A 12,445-nucleotide genomic window follows, 5' to 3' on the forward strand; every position below is an offset into this window, starting at 1 on the left:
CCACAGCTTTCTGGGGGGCTTCTCTTTGCTAGTTTTGACCCCACAGGAGCTTTGCCCTAAAGGCTGGCTTCCAAATGCCATGCCAGCTGGGATGGCATCACATTCCAACATCAGATCGCAGCTCAAGAATCTCAGAGTCATGAGCCTTTGGGGAGACAAAGCACCTTGGTTATGGCATGTTCTCCCCCGTCCACCGCAACAGAAGGCAAACCACCATGTTCCGGGGAACAGGGTACGGATTCCAAGTCAGCAGTGTGTGTGTGTTGGGGTGAGGGGTGTGTGCGGGTCGAAGGACCACCCAGAAGAGGTGGCCAGAGCCGGATGCTGAGGGACGCATACATAGCAATCGAGTTTTGGCAAAGGGGTGTTGTGCCAGGGTATCCCGAGGAACTTCTAGAGAGGTGAGCATCTCTTTAGAGCCTCATTGTCATGACAGCCAGGCATCTGGATCAGCTATGTAATATCAGAGTGCTTTCTGAAACTTGGGTACCCACCCAGGAGGGGTGCAGGTCCTCTCCAGCTGGAGAAAACAACCTGCCCCTCTATCTTAGCTTCTTCCTGTCCCCTGCAGGGCCATTTCCTCCCACCACTGTCCTGAGTCGGCAACTCAGCTCTGACATTTACAAGCTATTGCCTGTGATCAAGACAAATAACCTATGAAGCCTCTGTTTCCTCATCTGTAGAATGGGAGTAAGCAAGTTGTTGGGAGGAATAAAGGATCAACTTGAATATAACACATATTAAGGACCTTAAAGCACAGCAAGTCCCTGAATCATCATTAGCATCATCTTCCTCAACATCAGAGCTGGAGTTTTGGAATCACATTTATGCCACATTTATTCTTCCTGCTTCTGACAAATACTGGCTGATGGCCTCCTGAGTGCTGGGGGAAAATGTTGGGGGAGAAGACAGAGAAGGCCCCCACCTGGCTGTTCACAGACTGGAGGAGCAGACAGGATGAGATCCTTCATTTCCTTACAAAGTCACATCAGATTCCTCGGTGGCATGGGCCAGTGGCCACCTCAGGACCTCCTGGGGGGCACGTAGGCTTCCTCAAAGAGGGGACAGCTAGCTTGAGACTTGCTGAGTCAGAGGGCTGATAGGAGAAGGTCCAACCTGGAAACCTGATCATCCGGTCCCTTTCCTTAGCCCCCAAACCAAGATCTGCTAACTCTGTCTTCCAGATGTTTCTGGAACCTGAACACTCCCTCCATGCCTCTGGCCCCACCCTGGGTTGGCCACCTCCCCTGGAGTACTTCAAGAGCCTCCAGAGCAGCTTCCCTGCTGTCCTGCTCTGTGGATCTGTATGGAAAGCAAAACTAACCATAACGGAATACCTTCCTTGTTTCTCCATTGCTACAAGACAAAGTCCTAACTCCTTCCCACAGTCACCTGCAGCATCCAGCCCCTGCAGACCCCTCTGACCTCCGATGTCCCCCTCTCCCCACATCCTGCCCACTGTACTTCTCACAAGTCTGCATCTGAAAGGTGCTTCCTGCTGGGCCTTTGTACCTGCTGGTCTCTGTGACTGGCACACTCTTTGAGGCTTCAGGACTTAGTGTGAACACTCCTGGCCCTTCCTCCCTGGCTCACGTTAAATCCACCCATTTCCTCTTCTCCAATTAGAGGTGCCCACTTTATCGTGAATGCTTGTAGAAGGGTCTGGTTCCCCCCTTGGACGCAGGGGCCTTTGTGTTCCTGTCACCTGCAGAATCCCAGTGCCTGACACAAGGCGCTCAGGAGATGCTAGCTAGAATGTTATTCTAACCCAGCAGAGTTACTATGCAGTTAGTCATACAAAGCCTCTAATATATGCACAACAAACACTATATGATGTGTGTTTTTGTTTTTGTTTTTGTTTTTCAGTAACAGCCAGTTTCATGGGGACAGGGGATTTCGTATTGTCAGTCCCAACACTTTCTACATGGGAGGCACTATTCACTGGACCCATGAATGAATTAATGAAGAGCTATGAGTGAATGCATGGCTAGCCAGGGGCAAATTACTTAATATCCGTATGCCTTGGTTTTCTTATCTGTGAGATGGGGATGATAATATACCTATCACACAGGCTCTTTATAGTTTAAATATGTAAATATAGATGAAATGTTTAGATAAATGCTTCTCACTTTGTGTCTGTGTTTGCTGTTATGGCTGTAACTGTTAAAGATTTATTTAAAAAAAACCACACACAAAACTTTTCACAATGAAAGGTAAACCTGCATCCCTTCCTTCAACGCATATGCATGTAACACACATATAGATCTATTATATACTCATTTTACGATGAAGAAAGAGAGGTACAGAGAGGTTAAATATCTTGAGACTTACAAGCCTGTAGTTGTTTTTTTTTAAATAGATTTTATTTATTTATTTGACAGAGAGAGAGACCACAAGTAGGCAGAGAGGCAGACAGAGAGAGAGAGGAGGAAGCAGGCTCACCGCCGAGCAGAGAACCCGATGTGGGGCTAGATCCCATGACCCCGGGATCGTGACCCGAGCGGAAGCAGAGGCTTAACCCACTGAGCCACCCAGGTGCCCCCAAGCCTGATTTTTTGTTTTTGTTTTTATTTTACTCATGTATGTATGTTTTTAGTTTTATTTTACCCATGTATGACTGGGTTTCTCACCCTCAGTACAACTGACATTTCAGCCCCGGGGGCTGGGTCGGTGGGGAAGGGACTGCTCTGTGTTACTGCACGATGTTTAAGCAGTATCTCAGGTCTCTAGCCACTAGACACCAGTAGTACGCTCCTGCACCCCAGCTGTGACAACCAAAAATGTCTTCAGATATTGTCAAATGTCCTTGGGGTGGGGCTAGGGGAGCAGGGCAAAATCAGCCCCTTCTTTAGAACCCACGATGTCTATGAATCTGTATGATAGCCCCTCCCTCTTTTTTCCTGTGTTACACACACAGTAGCACTGTTCTGTCCAGGGTCTAGTCTCTCACACCACTTCTTGACGAACTTCCACTTCGCTGCTTACACACAGAAGAGAACTTCTCTGAAACAGACCCGTCCCTACAGGAAGAGGAGTGAGCCGCCAGTCCTAGGGGTAAATGAACCCGCAAAACAGGACTTCCGGGGCGGGGTCACCTCCTGGGCCGTCCCGCCCCTCCGCGCCGTCCGGAGGCTGCCCGCGGGGGCGGGGCGGGGCCGTGGGCGGGGCCGCGCTACAGACACGCCCCCTCTAGACGTCACGGCGCCGCGGCCCCGCCCCCGCGCGCGGGCGACTCCCCCTCCCCTACCGGGGCGGCTGGCCACCCCGGAGTAGCCCCGCGCGCTGGGTCGCCTGTTAGCGCCTCTGCACGGTAGGTGGCTGTGGGATGGCGCGTGGGGCCCAGGCCGCGGCCGTAGGCAGGGGGGCGTCTGCAGGTCGGGCTCGGGGGCCGGGGAACCCTCAGCCCGAGCGGCTTCTTCCCGGGCCCGAAGCGGCTGCTGGGGCTCCGGAGCTGGGAGCTGGGCGGGAGGTGGCGCGCGCGCGGCCGGTTCGAGGATCCGCAGGCGCCGGGCGCCCCGAGCGCTGTCCACGGGGTGCGGCAGAGCCCCGGCTCCCTGACCGGTCTTCTCGCCTCGGGCCCCGCGCCCGGGCGGCGTTCAGCGCCTGTGTGTGTGTCGGGAGTGGGGGGGCGGCGGCGTGTCGCCGCCGTCGGGGTCCCCGGCCCCTCCGCGGCGTGCTGGGACCCCCGGGAGGGCTCCGGGACGCGCGGGGGGCGCGTGGAAGTTAACTTGCAACGCCGTGCAGTTGCGAGGCGTGTCCAGAGTGGAGGCATTGGGGGGCGGAATCTCTGGCTAGGGAGGGGGCCGCCGAGAGCGTGGGGTAGGGGGAGCCCTGGTGAACTTAGGGTCGCTGGGGAGGAGGAGGCGAAATTCCTCCAGAAAACCCAGGTCCGGCAAACTCCCCCTCTTAGTGTGGGCTGCACGGGAGGTGCTTGATAAAGCTGAGACTGGGAGTGGCAGCGAGGGAAGGGGGGCTTGATCACCCAGGCTTGCTTTGCTGGACTTGGCAGACTCGTTATTATGTGGGGCAGAGGTCAGGTCTGACTTTCCCACTCAAATGCCCGTCCCCTCGGGAGGAAGGGTGGGAACCATCCAATGGAGTGCAGTGGTTATAAGGCACTGTGCCTATCATTTGTCCTCTTCCCCTTTTATAGAGAGGGAAACTGAGGCTCAGAAAGGTCATGTGCCCACAGCCCTAGTAGGTTCCACAGGTAGGATGTGGCAGAGATGAAACCCACCTTCAGACCTCCTGACCTCATGTGTCATGTATGGTTGTTGGGGAGGGGAACTGGCAAACTCCTACTCATCCTTCAGAAGCCTCAGGCAGCGCCCCATCCTGGAAGCCTTCTCTGGCACTCTATAGGGCATTGTCGGATACTTCCTGTTTTGGAACCCACAGAGGTGATTGGCCCTTTCCCTCACTCATCAACCTGCCATCCTGGGCTGCAGATGTCTCTCTCTGTACCCCATGTCTTTTCCTTTCATTCAGCTGGGTGGCCTGATGGTTAGGCCAGGCTTCTGGAGTTTGGCAAATCTCAGGGTGACTCACTCTGGTTTAGTAGTGATGTAGTCTGTGGGAGTCATTCCTCCTCATCCAGCCTCAGTTTCCATGACTGTGGAATTGGGTTTGAGTCATTCATGAACCCATTTACTGTACTCAATCCCTATTGTTCTATTATGTACTCAGTGAATGTGTCTGTATCGCCTTATTTTTTAAAACCTCATGAAATCTCTTCATAGCAGCTTTACAGACAGAATTCATATATCCTACAATTCACCCTTCTAAAGCATTCAATTCAGTAGTTTTTTTTTTGTTTTGTTTTGTTTTTTTAGGATATTCAGAGTTGTGTAACCACCACGGCTACCTAATTCTAGAACATTTTCATCACCCAAAAAGAAACCCTGGACCCATCCACAATCACTCCTCAATCCCTCTTTTCCCAGCCCCTGGCAACCACTAATGTATTTTCTGCCTCTATGAATTTGCCTGTGCTGGACGTTTCTTGTAAATGGAGTCGTGCACAATGTGGCCTTTGGTGACTGGTGGCTTTCACTTAGGAGGATTCTGAGGTCCATCCATGTGGCTGTGTGTAGCAGTTCTTACTTTTTTTTTTAACTTAAAAAAAAATTTATTTATTTATTTATTTATTTGAGATAGAGAGAGAGAACATGAGTGGGGGCAGGGCCAGGGGGAGGGGAAGCAGACTCCCTGCTGAACGTGGAGCCAGATGAGGGCTTGATCTCATGACCCAGAGATCTTGACCTGAGCTGAAACCAAGAGTCAGACACCGAACTGACTGAGCTACCCAGGCCCCCTTGGTATTTCATTACCTTTTATTTTTTAAGTTTTTTTTTCTTAATTTTAATTTTTTTTTAATTTGTTTTGACAGACAGAGATCACAACTAGGTGGAGAGGCAGGCAGAGAAAGAGGAGGAAGCAGGCTCCCTGCCAAGCAGAGAGCCTGATGTGGGGCTCAATCCCAGGACACTGGGGTCATGACTGGAGCCGAAGGCAGAGGCTTTAACCCACTGAGCCACCCAGGTGCCCCTTTTTTCTTAATTTTAATTCCAGTTTAGTTAACATACAGTGTTCTATTTGTTTCATTAGTTGTGCTTCCTTACCTTTTAATGGTTAATTAATGCTCCATTGCATGGGTATGCAATTCTCAGCTGGTGGACATTTGGGTTATTTCTACCTTTCGGCTGTTGTGAACATTGCCGCTGTGAACATCCGTGTACCAGTCTGTGTGTGCCCCTGTGTTTTCAGTTCTCCCTAGTATATCCCTGAGAGTGGAATTGCTGGATTGGATGGTAATTCTGTGTTTAACCTTTTGAAGAAGTGCCAGGTTCCCAGAGCAGCTGCCCCATTTTATAATCTCACCAGCGGTGGAGGAGGGTACCGATCATCTTAAATAAATGTAGTCTGCAAAGCAGTTATAGTCTTTGAAATTACTGGCTTTGATGTGCTCGTTATAAATTATTTTCCAATACGCATCGAGTTAAATGCCTCATTAGCAGAATAAGGAGTGTCCTGCGGGTCAGCGGGAGCATCTCTGGGACCACCAGGGACAAACTTGCTGAGGGCATTCTCCTGGGCTCTGTGCAGATGGGTGGGGGGGCACTGAGGGGCCGAGGGACTTGCAGTGCCTGCCCCAGGACCTGGTGGAGCCTGTTAGGAACCTGTGCATGGGAGGAGGGAAGAGAGTGGGAACTGCCCAGACCTTCCCACCTGAGGCCAGCTGCAGAGGCCAGTCCCTCAGCAGCGAAAAGGGAGTCTGGTCCTGCCCGGGGCCTGCCACCTTTGCTCATTCTGAAGGTGGCCTCCCCTGGTGGCCATGTAGGGTGGGCCATCTGAGCAGCCTCAGGGACCCATTGCTTGTTTCAACAGATGCCACCTCCCTGCTGCGTCTGCCCTCAGACCTGACACCTGCAGTCCTGAGTTACACAGGTCCATTGGTGCCCCTTGGGATGACATGCAGACATCCCCTTCCTTCTCTTGGCCCCCATGCCTAGGACCACACCTCTTCTGTCATGCTCTTTGCCTTCTGTGAGAGTGAAGCTGCCTGGGGGAGAGCCCAGGTCAGAGCACGGCATTTTCACTGAAGAACCAAGTTTCTTGAAGGTCACCCATTCCTCTTAAGCCTGTCGTGTGTTGGTTCTGGAACTGAACCCTGCATCCCTCTGTGCATTCTGGGTTCCTGTCGAGCAGCCTCATCCTACCTGGACAGCTGCTGTTTGGGATGGTCATTGAGATGGGCCTCTGACACCTGTTGCCAGCCCCTCCTGCCTTTATTCATTTGTGCATACTTTCCCTTCCTTGTCCTTGTAAAACCAAGCATTCCTGGGTAGCCTGGCGAAATGGAATAAGGGTTCAGGAGACTAGGCAAGAGTCTCTGGGCCTCAGTGTATCCTGCTGGGGAAATGGGTGTGGACTGAGTCAGAACTTGGATCTAGTGCCACCTTGGGATTGGTAAGGCTGTCAAACTGTGTTATCGACGTGGCTTTGTGAAAGGATTCATAGTAAGAGAGGTGGGTCAGCAGTGGCTGATGGTAGCAATTTGAGAGCCCGGGCATGGCCCTGTGGCCCTGCAGAAACTTGTCTGGGTAACAGCAGCTGCCCCCCCCCCGCCCACTGCCCCTTACCCCCAGCCACCTGTTCCTGCCATCTGCAAGGCCCCTTCTCTGTGCTCCGCAGCTATGCATTCATCTTGTCTGGGGCCACTCTGGAGAAGGTTCTGAGATGCCTGCGCCCTCCCACAGCCCTTCTCTGGTCTCCCACCCTGAGTTGTGGCATGAGGAGGATTCATGGGAGTAATTCATTGAGAACAGCCTGTGAGGTGAGCCGAGCCCCAGAAATGGCAGGGAAGGGCGGCCGAGGGCAGTGCCCACCTGCCCTGGGGAGGAGCTTCATGTCATCCCGTGTGCGCAGATGGTGGGAGGCAAGCACAGGGCAGCCAGTCTGTCTGCCAAGTGCATTCGTGCATCCACCAGACTTTTGACCGGGCTGCTGTGGCCAGAAAGCAGGGCTGGTGGCAGCGTGCACGCTCAAGGGCTTGCGTCTCCATCAGAATCCGGTTGTTCCGCTCAGTGTGCATTTGTGTTCCCTGGCTGCCTTCCTGCTGCATCAGTTTTCCCATCTATAGAACAGAGGTGCAGATACGACCAGCCTCCTGGATTGGACGAGAGCGGACGGGGCTCAAGTGCTTACCTTGTTGCAAGGCAGAATGTGACGACAGCTCAGGGTCAGGTAGGCTGCTGGAGCCTTGAGTGACGCATGTCCCTTGGGGAGCCTCAGCTTCCCCATCTGTTAGAAGGCCATAATTACAGCTGATACTCCTGGAGCTCACCAGACTGAGTCAGTGTTCTTGGCGCTCTGTGTACATGAACTCATTTGATCCTCCCAGTGCCCATAGGAATAGGACAAGCTGAGACACCAAGAGACGAAGTCACTTGCACAGGGCATCTTGCTAGGAAGTGGGAGAGACAGGATTTGAATCCAGAGCCTGCACTCCTAATTACCATCTTACTCCCCCTGGATACCCTGTCTTAATGCCCAACACATAGAAAATACTTAGAAGGTGTCGGTTATTATTAACTGTATTGTCATATACTGTTGCAAATTGTTATGTATTATTAATGCATGTTTATCCCTTTCCCTGCCCATTCGTCTACACTCCATCCTGGATGACAGAACAAGCAGGGTTCTGGCTTGTGAAGTCCAGATTCCTACCCCCCAACCCTGATCCCTCCACTCCCTCCTATTCCCCCCAACTCTTCTGAGCAGTTGGGGCCTGCTATGGGCTGGTTGGTGGCTGAGTCCCCGCTGGGCTTCCTGTGTGACATTGGTGAGGTGCTTTCTCTCTCTGAGACTCAGTTTCCCCACCTATGAAATGGGTAGGTTGGACTGTAACAAGCTGCCAGCTGATGCCTTTTACCCACAAGGCGGTTCTTTTTAGCTCCCATGGTATTTTATTTTAAATTGAGCCAACATTCGATTATTTTTAGAGAATCATCCAATTTCCCACTTCTTTTGGGAACTCAGGAGCCTGGGCCAAACTGGAGTGGCCTGAAGCTCCCCCTTAAATGTCCTGGGCTCTCCTGATCATTGTGATCCCCACCACACCATTCCCCACCATTGCATGCATGACCAGTCTGGCCCCAAGGGCCCTCTGGTCCAGTACAGGTTTTTAGGTCTCTGAGAACACCATGGGCCTGCCTGGGTGGGTGTCACGTGAACACATAGTTCATTGCTTTAAAAACAAAGATTTTTAACCCCTGGTTTCCACTCTTGTCAAGAGTCCTTCCAGCTCTGCTTTTCTAGGACATTGGAGGTTGTCTGAGGCCTCCTGATATCTAGTCTGCCCCTAGAAGCCTTGAGGCTTTTGACAAATTGGGAGCTTGTCCCCATTCCATGTTCCCTGGGTGGGAAGCCCCTGTCTCTGGGCCCCAGGGCCCCACTTTACCTGGTTCATGTCTCCACATAACCCACAGTGAGATACTCGGGGCCTGCAGAAGTCCCTGTGCCGTGGTGAGTGTGTGTCTGTGTCCCAGTGTATCTACACTAGCTGCATGGCTCTAGGAACACCATCCCATACTTTCTCTGTCCTTGCAAGGGGTCAGGGGGCCATTTGTGACTGACCACTCCATTTTCTGGAAACTGAGGCTCAGAGACCATTGAGTCACTTGCCCTGAGGTCACACAGGCTTGATGTGACAGCAGTAGAAATTTTAACTCAGATCTGCCCCAGCTCTAGAGGCCACCCGCAGGAGTCACCCATCCATCCTGTCACTGCACAGGCATCTGCGGCCCTAACACCTGGTAATGGGCCTGGGTCTCTGAACTACTTGTAGAACAGGAATGTGTAGAAGTTTCTTGACTAGATGCTGGGGTGCAGGTCCCATTTGTCCTGGAGTTTACTCTCCAGTGGAGGCATCAGACAAGAAAAAAGTCAACCACACCTCTCACCTAGGTGCCTGCTTGGAAAGTTGACAAACTACAGCGCCTGGGGCTGAGTCTGACCCACGGCTTGTTTTTGTGAATAAAGTTTTGTTGGAATACAACCACACTCATTTATTTCCATTCTGTCTGGGGCTGCTTCTGTACTACAGGGCAGAGTTTCATGGTTCTGCCAGAGACTGTGAGGTCCAACAAAATTGATCATATTTATTGCTGGGCCCTTTACAGAAAGTCTACCAGCCCCTGATCTGATTATCTCTTGGGTCCCTTTAAGTTATAATATTTTGTAAGGTGGTAGTAAAATAGTAATATTTGAACGCGTGCTGGATACTTGGCTCTTGGGGCTTCTGCCTGAAACTTTCCCACACAGCTCAGAGAAGGTTTTGTTTTGATTTCGACTGTTCCATGGGCATCAGGGGGCCTTCCCTTCTTTTTTCAGTCTGTTCTTGCATTTAGTCAACAAAGGGGGCTATGCCGGGTCCTGCGAGGATGTGAGGAATGTCTGACCCTGTGCATTTCTGTGGAGAAGACAGCAGGCCAGAGAGGTCGTACAGGTGCTAAGTGCTTTGGGGGATACTGGTACAGGGATGTGAGACAGTCAGGGAAGGCTTCCTGGAGGTGGGCGGAGGGGAGTACACATTGTGCCAGTAGGAGTTATCTGGGTAGAGAGGGCAGGAAAGGTGTTCCAGGGGGAGGGAACCGCTGGTGCAAAAGTTGGGAACTGTGTGACCCTGTGGCCTGGCAGTTCTGCTAGAATTCATGGCTTAGACTTCCGGAAGCTTGATGTGCCCATGGGGGTGGAGTGGGATATTAATATTGGAGGTCAGCAGGAGTTGAGTCGCAACACAGTGCCACCCTGGAGGACCTGGGTTTCCCCTAGAGAATGAGAGTTTTCCTCTTCAGGTCTCCCTTTAGCCTTTGTTGACTCCCAGGAGAGTCACCGCTGGGTGCTAACCTAGCACTTCTCTTGAGCTCCTGCTGTTTAAGGCGGAGCACACCCGTGCTAGGTTCCTCCTCCCCCCATCCCCACCTCCTCCTGGGCTCCCTGGGTGGCTGCCCCCAGCTAGGAGGCTGAAAGATCACTTCCTTTGCGTTTATTTTTGCAGTTTCTTTTTAATTAGGGCATGTTTTTCATTTAAGCTGGTGGGTTCTAGTTTCCTTTGAAAATGTTCTAGTAATATTGAAGCCATTGAGCAAAAGTACAAAACAGGTGAGAGTAATGGGGAAGGTGGCCCTCAGGAGGTGGGAATCTGGGCAGCCCTGTGACTGGGGGTGGGGCTCACAGGGGCCAGGCTGGCAAGTGACCTTCCTCTTAAGGTTCTGTTCCTCCCTCAAGCCCCAGGAGCCTTGGCTTCGGGGTGGGGAAGGACATGGGCTGCGGTTCCGGTTCCAGGCTGTTGCTGCTCCCCGTCTCGTTCCTGCTCCCTGCGTCTGGTTGGGTCTCTATTTTTGTCTTTCCCCGTCTCCTTCCCATCCCTATCTCCCTCTGCTCAGGTCTCTCCGACTCTTGTCTCCTCCATCACTGTCTCTCTCTATCTCTGCCTGGCTCTCTCCATCTGTTTGTCTTCTCCCTCCCCCACTGGCACTACTTCCCCTCCACCCTCCCACCTCCCCACTCCCCCACCCCCGCTCTTCCTTTATCTCATTAGAAACTCTCTGTCCCACTTCCTTTGGCTGTGAGTGACATCCTGCCCCCAGAACCTTCGGAACCGAACCTACACAGATGGCGAGGACTCCGTGATCACCTGGCCTTGGGGAGCGTGGGAGTAGGTGGTGTGCAGATGCTGGGCAGGGAGGCGGAGGCCCAGAGAAGTCTGGAGGCCGCCCCCCCTACAACAGTCCCGCCCCTAGGGCCCTTAGTACAGGGATGGGGGCCCCCAGAGGGCAAGACCCCGGGCTGTGGGGGAGGCAGTGGAACAGGAAAGCCTGGGTTGACAGTGAGGGGGCTGAGTGCAGCTTTGGGTTTAACTTGGTTTGGGGGCTCAGCAGGGGTCTGTCACCTGAGGTGGAGAGGTTGATCACCCTACCTCTGGGGACTGACCCCCCCTGAGTCCACACACAGCAGGTGGATGGCCAGGGTGGGTCATTGCCTTCACCTTTCCTTCTTTCTCAGTGGCCCTGGGCCCTGGCCCTGGCCCTGCTCCAGGGGGCAGTCCCCATGCTATGTTCCCGGCTCTACTGGGGCACACAGTAGGTCAGCAGTGCACATTTGTTGGCAAATTTGGGGGATCCTAGCAATAGTAGAAAATGAGTCCAGCCTCTTCCTTTCACAGAGGCCTCAGAGACAGAGGCTCAGCGAGGGGAGGTGATTTGCTTGGGTCATGAAAATGGATTTGGAGTTACAGAGCAGGTCTGGGTTCCCCAAGGTGGATGCCGTGTGGGAGAGCCTTTAGCTGGTAGGTACTCCGGTGGCCCTCTGTGGGTGTCCTGTGAACACCCACTCCTAGGTGGGTCACTAGGCTTTGAGGCTGGCTCCTTATAACCCGCCTGCTGCGGGAGTCTGGGCAGGTTCCTCCCCTGAGATCCTTGGTGGGGGTCTCTACTTATCCTCCAGGGAATGAAGCACAAGGATCCTGAGACTAGCATAGGGGATCAGGTCGGTGGGGTCAGAGATCACTTGCTCTCAGGCAAGGGCATTGGCTGCCTTGGCCTTAGGAGCCTCAGTGTTGTGGTTAGATGTTGCCTGTTCTATCTTGGGTCACGAGGATACCATTATATCACAAGGTCTTCTGTGCCTTAGCTGGGAAAACCCAAAAGGAGAAGAGGTGGCTCCCGCCCTCAAAAGCCTTCACTAGCATCCTATTGCCTACAAAGGAGTTGGGGGAGCCCCTTCTCATGGCACTCGAGGCCCCAAGATCTGGCTGCCACCCTCCTCTCCTGCCTCCCTCCCCTCTTGAACAGGTAAAAAGCAGTGCTGTACCCCATACCCAGAATCTACACCCCCCGCCCCACCACCGCTTATTCAGCAGATCTGGAAGGGGAGCTGCCAG

At 52.9% G+C, this 12,445-nt stretch overlaps 1 protein-coding gene across 1 annotated transcript in view; it reads left to right on the forward strand.

Moving 5' to 3' along the window:
• Positions 1-3,243: 3,243 nt before the first annotated feature.
• TPST2 (tyrosylprotein sulfotransferase 2) overlaps positions 3,244-12,445 on the forward strand; it is a 47,555-nt gene continuing 38,353 nt past the window's right edge. The window contains exon 1 of the mRNA XM_044244026.1: positions 3,244-3,310. The gene's annotated coding sequence lies outside the window, so the exon portion shown is untranslated. The remainder of the gene's footprint in view (positions 3,311-12,445) is intronic.

Source organism: Neovison vison, chromosome 3 (genome assembly GCF_020171115.1).
Source record: "Neovison vison isolate M4711 chromosome 3, ASM_NN_V1, whole genome shotgun sequence".
Lineage (NCBI taxonomy): Eukaryota > Metazoa > Chordata > Mammalia > Carnivora > Mustelidae > Neogale > Neogale vison.